We start from the raw sequence: 13,550 nt of genomic DNA, 5'->3' as shown, positions 1-13,550 counted from the left end.
ACACATGCACACATATATATATATATATATATATATATACTGTACATGTTTGCTTGCAGTATTTCTCTATTCTACAGTTTATATAATTCCTTTTAAAACTCTCAGTTACTGAACATGTAGCTCTTTCAAATAACTGCTAGTCTCTCTGAGGCATCTCTCTCTCAAGATTTTGTTTTGAAAATGCTTTTCAAAAGTGGTTTGATATAGTTTTCACTTGATGATAATTGGATAGAGACCGGGACATCTCAATACTTGAATGTTCTTTTGTACCCTTTCTGTAACTTATGAATTCATTGCATTGTATCTATATCTTTCAAAGTTGTCCATCACATTCAATAATGGGCGTTTTGGGGGCAACTGCTTTTTGTCGGTTCAAACTTTCTTATTCTTATCTTTTTTTTTTTTTTAAACATCACAATAATGTGTATACAGTGGAACCCAAAAGTCTGAGACCACTAATGAAAATGTTTCTGGTTTTACTTTTCTAATTTAATACAATTATGTTTTCATTTGAGATTTTATTATCAGCTTAACAATTTCAGTCAAAAAGTGAATTGAAGAATTAACATAAGAGAATTTCAGAATGTCTTTGCATTTGTTTTGTGTAAAACTGATTTGAGAAAGGTCCAAGTTGTATGCTTCAACAAAAGCAAGAACATCTGACCATCTACAAGGGTTCACAAGCTCAGTGCTCAAGTTTGCTTGTTTGATTAGTGGCATTTTAAATTTAATACAGTACCCTAGATTTTCAATTTTTGGACCCCAATGTATCTTTTCTTTTCCGTGCACACCACTGTTCAAAGGTTTGGGTTTTCATTTTGAAAGAAATTAATACTTTACTCCGTAAGGACAAATTAAATCTATCATGTTGTTGAATAAATTTAATTTGAAAAAAAAATTTCAAATGAGAAATTAAATATAATACAGCATATTATTATATACAGCATATCAGAATAATTTCTGAAGCATGTGACTCTGAAGACTGGAGTAATGGAAGCTGAAAATTCTGCTTGCCATCACAGGAATAAATTACATTTTAAAATATATTTAAAAAGAAAAAAGTTATTTTAAATCGTAATAATATTTCACAGTATTGCTGTTTCTACTTGATCAAATAAATGCAGCCTTGGTGAGCATAGGAGACTTCTTTCAAAAACATTTCAAAAATCATACCAACTCTTACTTTATTACAATATTACTTTCCCCAAGGCTCTATTAACTTTCTACTCAGATGTTGATTATTCCCTTGGGTTGGTGCAAGGACAGACCCAGGATAAGATCTGAACTTCCCATTCATCACACCAACAGCCCTACCCACTTCCTATGTTATTGACTGCTTACATGAAGATGAACAATAAATGCAAAGACCTCAGTTGCTCTCCAGAGAATATGACTAATGCGTTTGGCTTCTGCTTTGTGGCGATTTGAACTGAATTCTTCAGGGAGAGAGTGAGATAAACAGAATATCGAATCATTCATTTGTGGCCACACTTCCTTCATAAAACCATATTTCAAATCAATAAATGTAGAGGAATATTGTTTCATTGATTTCTCTCAGGAATGTCCTTCAATGCATGTCTCTGTTTTTCTCTCTTTTTCTCTTTTATCCATCTCTCATTTCCTCTCTTGCACACACATTTTCCGAGGTCTCATTATTACCCAAAGTCTCAGGACACCTGCACAGATCAGATACGCACATTTGTAGAAGTAAATGTATAGCGTAATGATGTTAGCTTATGAATCCTTGGTGCTTATTTAGGGGAAGAGCCACGAAACAATCTCACAGGAGGTGTCTGTGTGATTTGCTTTGTGATTGAAATCCATTAGAGTTTCTGTATCGGTGATACAGGCAGCACTGGGGGAGATACACCGATTGAGGGGAGGGCAGGAGGAGTGTAGTTGTATGCTATAAATCACAGACCTATTTTGTGTTTGTCAGTTATGGGCTGCAGATTTAGAAAATCTTCTTAAATCCTACAAAGGCACAGTTTGCCCCCTAAAAACCAAACCAAAGAACTCCATGTAACAAAAGGGTTACGGCTGGAGGAAATGAAGAAATGCGAAGGGTTGCTGCATGGGAAAAAATATCCTTACTCTTTCTTTTTATTTCTTTCTTTCTCTCGCTCTTTCGTTCTCGCTGATTCTATCCATGGTCTGCGTGGACCTCTCAGAGGCAGTAAATGCAGTATCCCACTGTGTTAACTTAGAAAGCCTCTCATGGAAAATGCACATCATGAGATACAATAGCCAATCTTTCTGATATTTGCCAATTGCCCCCAGATTTCCTCTTGGAACAAAATCTATTTAAACTGTCAGCATGTGTGCAGGGCTTAAGCGAATATGTCAAGGCACCACATTCACTAAAATTGAGAAACCTTAAACTGTCCAAGGCTAGCTGCCGTTTGAGTGTGTTGGGTTGTATTTGAATTAAAAATAAACATTTCCATCATCAGGCTCACTTATTTGGAATGAGCGGAGGCTGAAATCTTGACAGCAACGCATTATAGCTTGATAGGACTCCTACATCTTTGCAGTTAGTGCAGAGCTGGATGGACTAGTTAGGAAGATGTGATGTCTAGTAGAATACATTTAAATTTTTGCAATAGCTGTGAATCACCTGTAACCATAGTGACCGTAGCAGAAATAAATATCAAAGACAGTGACTTTTGTAAGACTGAAAAGTCTTATCATAATTCAAAACAATTGGTTAAACTAAGGAGTCCATCCATCAAATATCTGGAGCCAGAAAAATTACGAGAATTTTGTAAATTTGAATTCTAGATATTTAACATTTACCAAAACAGTTTTTGAGTATTTTATTATTGTGCATTGATTGTTTTACCTTTATTTGGATTGGACAGGAGGTTAAGGGATCGGAAAGGACCATGAGCCAGGATTCAGGTTGTGTTTTGCTGCTATCTGAATATCCTTAAGGTTGCTATGACAAAGAAGTAACGACAGATCGTTTCTTCCATATTGTGATGTACAGATTGAATGAAAGTGAGAGTGAATGAAAAAGGAAAATATGTAGGATGAGAACTTTGTTCTCTTTATTGGTTGCTGTTTGGATGGATGCAGATCTAAATGTGAGCTTGCACTTGAAGAAAGGGGCAGGGTTTAAGAAGACAAAATGACCGGAGAAGTCCGACATTCATCAGACAGAAGTAAATACACAAAATAATGATCTTTAAAAAAGCATCATATGACCCCTTTAAATGGAAGATTGAGTTATGGCATTTCCTTTAAAATGTTAAAAGTCAAAAAAGTTTATAAAAATGAAACTTGCATGGATGAATCGTTCACAATAAGTCAGTAAGATGTAAAATAGATAAGGTGAATGAAGTAGGGTTGAATTTCCATTTCATGCTGACTTTAATGAGCATAATTGTCATTCTGTTTTTACCAGGGCAATCTGTTAACAAATGGGGCGGCATCAATCTGCATTTATCATTTCCTGCACAAAGCATTTTGTTTCCTTTTCCACATGCTCGTCTGTACATACGTTCACTCACCCATGGGAAACTAGCGTACAGAAGACTAGATTAGTTACTCCTCAGACAAAGGGCTGTGCGCAGAGGTTGACGGCCTTAATTCATTGTCATTAGCAAAGAACGCAGAGTCCTTTTCAAACTCATTAGCTGATAAACAACACCTTGTGATTCCCATTAAAATCCTCATCCGTCCTTCTTCAGCACGAAGGCTTTTCTCCTTCACCCTGCATCTCTGCACATCCTCCAACGGCTCTCCGGACAGGAAAATAAACGACAGCTTTTATGTTTGACTGAGGGACACATTTGGGGCTAGCAATAATAAAGAATGGCTGTGATGCGTGATACATGTCTCTGTTTGTTGACAATTAAAGCCTAGTACTGGCACAGTGACAGAGCTTCACAAATCATCTGTTTCTTTCAGGCATTAGTTTAAGCAATTTAACACATGATGGAATGATTTGGATTTTCACATTTTCCAAATGTGAAAATGACTAATGGAATGACTAATGTTAATGAAAAATAACAGAAAGATTACTCTGAACAGAATTCATAATAGTAAATAAATGTAATATGTTTTTTGTGCTTTTGTGTAACATTTGTACAAAACAACTTCGACTTCCTGTTAGAATATCCATTTATTCAAATTCAAAAGACAAAAAGAAATACACATCTGTGCTGTCTGCAGTCTGTGAACAACTCTGCATATGTACACTTTATACAGTCATATATATTTATAATCTCATTATTTAGTAAAACAGTACACCGCTCCCCTGTAACTGTTCCCATGGATAATAAATCCCAATCCTCCCCTTCACAGCCCATTAGTTTGGCATTTTAAGATGTAAAAAACACATTTGTTTTGAGGTTTTCAAAAACATTCATTCAAGGATGCGCCTTGCAGTAAAATTCAAGTCAATATTTTCTATCCAACCGAGAATCTTTCAGCCAATAACTCAAATGGAGCCTACAAAGTGAGGACAGTAGCACTGGCTATTAGTGCAATCCACTCGAATGAAGATGTGAAAGAGAGGAGAGCCAGGTCCCCAACAGCAGCATTTGCATCTACGAGACCCCTTCGCTCCGAGTGGGCACTTTAAAATCTTTTTGAAATCCAGAAGTCACACCTGAGCACATGGTTTTAGCACTGACGGTATTTCTTGGGTGAATTTGAAATACACTTCTACTGTGAGTATGACAGGTGGTTTTGGTTCAAATGAAGAGATATAAGAAAAGAAGAAAAGAAGCAGTAAGATGAACAAGTGGCGTAACCAGGAGAGATGAACGATTACAGGTTGGCGTGGATGTCCTCGTGTCGCAGCACTTTGTAGGTGATCCAGTAAAATATGTTGAATATGAGGAAGCTGAGAGGAAACACGGCTCTGGATATGGTGTCGATTCGCTTGGCTCGGTCCACGAAGCGCTTCCGGATGGCCTCTCCGTCGTACAGCACTTGCACTGGGGGTGGAGGTGTGAATACATTGGACCCATCCACAGTTGTCCCGTCTTTTGCTTGTAAGCAATGGCCCAGTCCGTACCCACGAAAGTAAAAGCCACGGCTTTCCCGAACAAGTTCCTCCTCCTTTAAGAGAAGAAAAGCATTTTTAGTGTTTTCAGAGGCAGGCAACAAAGAAAATTTGATAAATACTCCTCTGGCAGCACAATAAAAAGTGCCAGTCCATCACAGGAACTGCAGGAGACTGCAGGGCATTTCCAATAAAAGCACTAAAAAATAGTGGGCTCAACTTTACATAGTGTTTGAGAAAGCGCATACTGATTTAGTTTTTACGGGCCAATATATTCTTAAATGCTGATACTGTATATAAAAGTGAAATGTCAAGTGTACGTATAATATGCTTTCATGAAATTTAACAATGCAGCTTCATTTAGACCCTTTTATGCAATATTTTAGAGGTCATTACTGGAAAACGTGATTTTCTTACTCTACTTTATCGTATTTCTGAGTACCAATATCTAAACATTATTAAATCAAGATACATTTACTTACTAAGCAAAATGACATTAAGTTTTGTTTTATCTATATTAAGTGAGTTTTTACTTAAAAAAGGAAAAAATATCTGCCAATGGGGTAAGAAAAAAGCAAGTTTATTTTTCATACTCCATTGTTAGATGTTTTTTTCTTGTTTTAAGAATATTTTTCTAAAAAAAAAAATTATGTTATAGGCATAAACTCACTTTTGATATATTTTTTATATCTTTTTTAATATCTTGTCATTTTTCTTCAAAAATAAATGTATTTGAATTGAACAATGTTTAGATGTTTGTATAGGAGAATCATTTTTTGCAGTGTAAAGTTTTTATTTTTTTAGCTTTATTTAGTTATTACAAAATTTCCCACCATTACTCTGATGCTTGGAATGAAATGGTCAGTTTTTACAATTACATTTGTTGTGAGGAAGGTTCATTAAAGTGAAAGGATTGTCTTTTTCTCTCATTCCTCCATTCATACTATGGTGCCATATTGTGTTTGATGTCATTGTCACTGTCACTGTCACTGTCTAGGGGTAACAAGACAGGATGCATTCTTGCATTAATAAGGGTGGACAGAGCTCAACATAATGGAACGCAAATACATTAAGAGGTATTTTTTTAACAGTTGAACTGTTTTTAATTTGACAGCATGATTCATCTTGCATGTTATTAAACAATAATAAAAAAGATGGACACAAGAATGTTTCCTGCATGGTTTCCTTACCAAAAAAAGGAGGTGTATTTCTGAAGTATTCCCCTTACTTTTCCCACATGTAACACTTTGGCCTAGTTCTTTGCCTCTAAAGCCATATAAATTAGTCATTTGGATCAGTTTATCTGTCAATCTATGACAAATTACCCCTTTCCTCAAGAGGATATGAAGATTAAGTTCTCGTTTAGCTCTTCCTTAAGTTCTCTGAAAACAATCCAGTCAATCACGTGTCTAGGAATAATGATGTGTTGGGTTTAAGATAAAGACACCCTTTAAAGTGGCTGAATGTCACCTATGAACACAGTTTAGGCCAGTGCTTACTTTATTAATCATGGCCAGGCCGTATCCAGACTCAGAGTCTGAGTCCAGTAAAAAGAACTCTGCAGCAAAAATGTTTAAGTATGAAACAAGACTAAGGGCTACTGCACACTGGGGTCACTCAACAATATACGGTCTAAAGGAAAGAAACATACGGGGTGAAGGTATGAGTACTTTACCATAAGCACATACTTGAGTAATACTCCTCAGTGCATTTGCTAAATATACACCGTAAACATTATTGAAATTGTAATGGTAAAAGTCTGTAAATAATGCTATGAAAAAAAAAAGTATAACTGGTTAACGGTACTGTACGTTCCCTCACTTTTTGGTGAATAAACTAATAAATCTAAATATTAATAATAATTAAAATAATCATAATTTCATATTTGCTCAGGTGTAGGGGACAAGCATCCGTAATTCATATATGCTTAAAGTAAATGTGCTTAAATACATATATGCTGAAAGTCCAAGCTGTTTTTGACAGAATAATGTGTTATTTGAATCTCTGTATGCATTTAAGGGGTAAAAGGGAAGTGTGGACAGTAATGCCCCATTTTACACCTGGCATTAACATCCATTTCTATATTCAATCACTAGTGATCACAGGAGACGCATTACTATCCGGAATAAATGACAATTGTAAGCAATCACTTAAGAAGTATGTTCATACCAGCTGTGAACTGGGCCAGTAGGACGGAGGGGGCTCTGGGTTTATGGGACTCAGTGTTTGCCCGTGGGCAAATAAGATGGGGACACAGATGGTATTTTTACCCTGGTGCAGGTGTTGTAGTGCTGGTTGAATTTGCTGGAGCTGTAGCCAGGGAGCTTGTTCACTCTCCGTAGTGAGTCGAAGCTTCCTGGCTGCATTCCTCAATCCTTCATGAGGAAGAATGGCAGTGAGCATGGTGCATTGTAAAATATTTTGTTTCACAGTTCCTGTTATATAACAGTTTGGAACATCTGTCTCGTTCTTTCTCTAAATTAACTTCTGGGGATCAATAGAGCACATCCATCCATCCATCCATCCATCAATCTGTCATTCTTATGTATCTTGCACAGTTCCGTGCATTTTCAAGCATCAAATAGTGCATAACATTTCTAGGCAGGCTGAGCAGACTCATTTTCATTAATATTGGCAACTGTGTAAATAATTCAACAAGAATTTTAGAGACAACAGCTATCAAGCCGCTGCTTTCCAGCACCATCTAAGTTGCTAGGCAACACTGCTTGTGTGTGTACACTTCTTTGCGGGTTGCTGAGGGACACTCCAATAAAGTGCACACTCAAGCTAAATCCAGCCATTATCTTTCAGACTCTTCAGAAAAACTTGATAAAGTTGCTAGACAAGTGGATAATGGTCATGTTGATGTTTAAGACACATATAGCTTATAACTGGGTTATGGATCAGGATGGTTAAATAATCAGTTGCCCAGCAAACGATTAGCCGATTATTGAGATCAACTTTATTTTTATTTTTTAATTTTTTTTTTTCATTTTTTTTTTTTTTTTTAGATCTTTAGCTGTTATACAGTTTGCAGGGTAAAATTTGCATCTTTGCATTCCCTTTAAAGTGCACCTACAGACTTTCACAGCAGGATAGACGTCTTTTGTCATTGTGCAACATTTTGTTCTTTTTTGTGATGTTTTAGGATGTGTGTCGAGTTAAAAATAGTTTTAACATCTTAAAAACGCATCTCGAGACCCATGTTCCATTCCATTGTGCTCTGACTAGATGTTTTCGAATGCAGCAACACGCAGTGTTATTATTGTTAACTAAAACTATTAAAAATGGTTTCGGTTATTGAAATAAAATATAAATATTAAATGGAAAAACTTGAACTTAAACGAAAAATAAAAATGTTCCATTGGCAACTATTTGAAATGAGTACTAAAATGAATAAAATAAAAATGAATTAAAGCTAAATAGAAATTAAAAAAAAATAAAAAATGAAAATATAAAATGTAAAAGCTAATTCAAAATATTAATGAATAATATAATATGTATAAATAATACACTCTAAAAAATGCTGGGTTAAATATAACCCAGCGCTGGGTTAAAAAGGGACCAACCCAGCGGTTGGGTTCAAAACAACCCAACCGCTGGGTCAGAGCAACCCAATAGCTGGGTTTGTCCCTTTTTAACCCAGCGCTGGGTTAAAAAGGGACCAACCCAGCGGTTGGGTTCAAAACAACCCAAACGCTGGGTCAGAGCAACCCAATAGCTGGGTTTGTCCCTTTTTAACCCAGCATTTTTTAGAGTGTACTAATATAATGGTACCTCCCCCTAAAAAAGGCATCGCATGAATCTGAAACCAGTATAATTATATGTATGATAAGTCGACTAGTCATTCAGGCAACCCACAACTGGTTAATTTCCCAAAAATATGTGGTTTTGTGCATCCCTGAACCAGGAACCATCCTCTCAGCACCCATCTGTTTGTGTTTTCTTGAGCAGGAACATGTGGCCTAATTTGTCTATAGTGTTATTAAGGCAGCATAAAGCCAAGGATTTGTTGTATTGATTAATTCTGGGTAGTAGTTGGTCCATCAGCCTAACAGCTCTCTTAGCCAGTGACCCATGCATCGATACCACCCAGACTGATCATTCAGACCAAAGACTTTCTTGGCTGGAGAGAATGGGATGAAGAGTAATGGCCGCCTAGATCTCCAAGGCAGGAGGGGGAGGAGAACTCGCTCATTCTTAAAGGGAGTTATTCAAATTTTTCTCTCATTATTCAGAATCTCATGGATTCAGATCCAACGAACACACTCGTAAATCTCCAGCACTGTGAGCTTGGACGGTGAACACTGTTGTACAAGCCCACAAAGTGCCCTAGATGTTGTAGCCAATAGTAGTTTTAAATATAACGGTTCGGCTTTATTATAGTCCACAATTTTACATTTCAGGATTTATAGAAATTACATTTAAAATCTGTTAACATTTAATGTGTTCAGAGTGATTTTACTCTCCAAAGCTCTGAGGGTATTTTCTGAGCTTTTCATTTAGAAGTCTCTTTAGCATTTTGGTCAGTGTCTGTGATCTCGGATCAAGAAGCAGGCTGCTGGCCTTTGGAAATTGGCTGTGGCAAGACTTTACAAAGTGGCACAAACAGTGGGCTCAACACAGGGGACTGTTCACTATGGAAACTGGCTGATCTGAATCCCCCCACACGAGATGTGACAGCCAGCTGTAGCCTAGGCTGTTGCCAGTGTTTGGATATGTGGCTGAGCACAATGATTCACAGATTCGAGTCAAAGTGTAATCCAGGGTGACAGGACAGCCTGTATTTGTGTGTGTGTTTGACACACTTACTATTCTCTGCCTTCGCTGCTTCTTGCGCAGCCTGATGAACTCCTTGTGTTGTCTTGAGACGAAGTTGACTGCTGCGTACTCCAGCAATGCAGCAAACACAAACAACAGACAAACGGCCATCCAGATGTCAATGGCCTTCACGTAGGACACCTGGGAATCACAAGGTCAAACCAATATCAGTAGCTAATCAAATTCGTTGCTAAGAATAATGAGGTGGCGTTGACTGGATTTTTATTTGATATCAGTTGATACCTTTTCACAGAAAACAACACATATAGGTTACACATAGCCTTTAGCGCTAAAACATCTGAAGTGAGCATTATTTAAATTGTTAAAGAATATTTCAAATTTCATACTTATAAGCAATCATGCAATTATTTATTTATGTTTTTTTATGTTCAATTTAATTTACGTTTAATTCATGCCTAATTTTTTTTCACTCGAGTCATCCTCGGTGCGTTCCAAACGGGATATATCGCTCTCCGAAGGGCACTTCGGAGTGAAAACAATCATGGCCTCCATATTGAAAGGTCGTTCCAAACCGAAGTGCTCAAAACTGGCCACTTCAAAGGGCCCTTCGGAATGAAGGATTTCGAAGGGTACAACTGATGGAGACTTCGGGCTCCCATGATCCTTTGCACAGATTCTTTGCACGATGACGGCACCTCCGTGTGGGCACGTGATGATGACGCAGAAGGGCACTTCAAGAAAAAGTTGTTTGGTCCCCTACACCCTTCAACCCTTTGAAGCTCTCACTCCGGAGGGTAAACCCTTTGAAGGGATTAGGGCATAGGGATGCGCCCTTCCAAATAGAACGCAGGGCCTGTCGTCGATCGCCGTGCTCTGCGTGTACTTTGATTTTGATTGCGTCTGACGACAAGAGTGCCGCGAAATGTAGAAGAATGCAGAACGTTGGAACAGGTTTTTAACTTGACATTTGTCGTGAAAAGCTGCGCCCAGGCACAAGATTCTGAAAATGCAGCGAAACGCGGCACAGCAGGTAATAGTGCATGTTTACAGGTAAGAGTCATAATATATAATTTGTCCAGTTCTTCGGACCTACAGAATTCATGTGAGAGTTTGGATTCAAAAAGCGAATTAAATATTATGAAGCAATGCATTATAAGTTTTATCCTTTTTAGCATTAGGCTTGTTTACTTTGCATTGAAAACATCCCCCAAAACCACAATTGTAATCCGTCACGTTTCTTGGATCTACTTTTGTCTTATTTAATTTAAAGGAACAGTTCGCCCAAAAATGAAAACTCTGCTTTATTAACTGAAATTGTCGTAAAATTGTTTGACTATCGTGAAATTTGAAAGATTAATCCTGGCCACTCTTTGCCACTAAAGTTAGGGCTGTCAAGCTCTAAAATTGTCCTTTCAATAAATCACTTGATCACCTTCACTAAACCGATGATTTGTTTACAAACCAGACTGATCCGGATCTCAAGTTCAAAGCACTCACTGATCCGATCTGATAGTAGTCAGGAAATACAGTAAGGCTGATGATACACGGGGCAACTTTTTGAGCAATTTTGCTGGGCAACTTTGGGCAGTGTTGCCATAAACGGGCAACCAGGTGAGACACAGGGCCCACGACCGATCTAAAGTATCCAGATAGAAATGTGTTACCCATTCTCAATGGGAAAGTGTCCAAGCAACATTGCTCAAAAAAAGTTGCCGGACAAAATTGCTCAAAATGTTGTCCTGTGTATCATCAGCCTAAGAATTGCATTTTGTTTTTCCGTGTATGTCGACGTGTTTTAAGAACTGTTTTTGTAACTGTTAAGGAATTGGAATTGTTAAGAGGAATCGGGTTTTTTAGTAAATTAATCCTGAAACAGAATCAGTGCGCTTCCATCCTTTTCCTGCTACGTTAACAAATAGCCTAGCACTTCAAGCCACCTCTCTCTGCTCTCGTGTTTTTTTTTATTTTTACTGGCGGCATCCATGTTGATCCAGAAAGACACCCAAGACAGGATGACAATCAGCAGACTGGGGATGTACATCTGAATGAGATAGTAGCCCATCTGTCTCTCTAAGTGAAACTTCACCTCAATGCAGGTGAATTTACCTACGATATCACAAAGAGTTTCATAATAGGTAAGTAATTATGTATAGCAACTTTTAATGCATTTTTTAGACCTGATTAAGTACCTCTGGTCGGGAATTACTTCTGGAGTATATTTAATAATCGTATTGCAGGTTTATGTTTTGGCGACACCATTTAATGCATTTGAAAATTCATAAGAGGACCTTGAAATCATTTATGTATGCCACAGTGTGTATGATGTTTTTCTTTATGTGCATGAAGGTCATAGTGAAACGTGTACCTGTGTTGTAGTGCTTAGTGCAGTAGCCAAGATCTTTTTCCTCCTTTAGTAAAAATTGAGGAAGTGTCAAGTCATCCGCCACCTGCACAGGGCTATCAGAAAGCCACTCGAAGATCAGATCGTTCATGGTGTAGCCAACTGTGAAAAAGAAGAGTGTGAATTGGACCTGTCATGCTTCCTCTTTTATCCCATATTTTGTACACTGTGTAAAAGGTCATCTGGCAGACAACAAACCAAAGTGGTGGATGGATATATTGTAGGTCTGATGCAGACCTTTTAATAGTGAAGATGTTATGGTCTGGATTATTACACTATAGACACTCAGCGTTTGGTAGTCTAGAAATGACGTACAGTATGACCAGCATGAAGTATTCAATTGATAATGTCTATTTTATATTATTATTTTTTGCTTCATTCATGCTACTTGCCTCAATTTCTTCACATCCCCCATATCATTTCTAACAGCTCTGTAGTACACGGTTAGATTAGGGACCTATTAAAAATGCATGAGGCATGCAATAACAGTGTAGAATACTTGACAAATCTGAATAATATTGATGTCTTTCAGAGACCCTCAGGGATTTACAAAGACATCTTATTCACAAACCTCCCGTCCCCCCTTCATCTTCAAAACAACAAACCCATGAAACAAGGATGAAGACTGAAAGTCCTTGAATTTCATGGTGTCTTTGAAAAGTTTGGTGTGGTTCCGAAAATTCTTTTCAAACTAGTATAGGAATATGAATATTTTCCAAGATGTGGAATGCCTCAAATGTCTATATATACAATAAAAAAATAACATTTCTATTTTAATATATTTTTAACATAACATAATTTATTCATTCTAATTCAAATTTATTCATACTAATTTGTACGAATTAGCCACCTCATAACATATGTATGATTTGCTGTGAGATCGGGTTGGTTTAGCTCCAACCCTGAAAAAAACCTCACCCGCCTATAGCCTTATGCTGCCTCCCAATGTGCCTACTTATACTACACCCTTAATAAAGTATGTACTCTTTTGGTGAAGAAAAAGTACACACTTTTGAGTGTGTAGTAGAAGATAAGGCAAGCTTTGGAACGTACTATCATGTCATACAATTGTGTCTTTAATGGCCCGCTCGGTCACATATGTCGCTTTTCCACTGCGTGGTACGACTCGGCTCAGTACGGTACGGTACGGCACGGCACGGCACGACTCGGCTCGGTTTGCGTTTCCACTGCAGTTCAGTACCGCTTTAGAGTGGGCGGGATTATTCACATGTGGTTATAGTTGCACCACCTCTACATCCACGACTCCTAAAAAAAAATTTTTTCATTCCGCGTCGCCCCATCAAGCTCTCGCTGGATCCGCTCCTCTGCTATCAACGAGAGGAACATCTGTAC

At 37.6% G+C, this 13,550-nt stretch overlaps 1 pseudogene; it reads right to left on the bottom strand.

Moving 5' to 3' along the window:
* Positions 1–4,167: 4,167 nt before the first annotated feature.
* The window catches only part of LOC107680338 (glycine receptor subunit alpha-4-like), a 39,320-nt pseudogene continuing 29,937 nt past the window's right edge, over positions 4,168–13,550 (bottom strand).

Source organism: Sinocyclocheilus anshuiensis, unplaced genomic scaffold (assembly GCF_001515605.1).
Source record: "Sinocyclocheilus anshuiensis isolate Anshui unplaced genomic scaffold, SAMN03320099.WGS_v1.1 scaffold1442, whole genome shotgun sequence".
NCBI classification, from domain to species: Eukaryota; Metazoa; Chordata; class Actinopteri; order Cypriniformes; family Cyprinidae; genus Sinocyclocheilus; species Sinocyclocheilus anshuiensis.
This window is presented reverse-complemented; position numbering and strand designations above follow the sequence as displayed.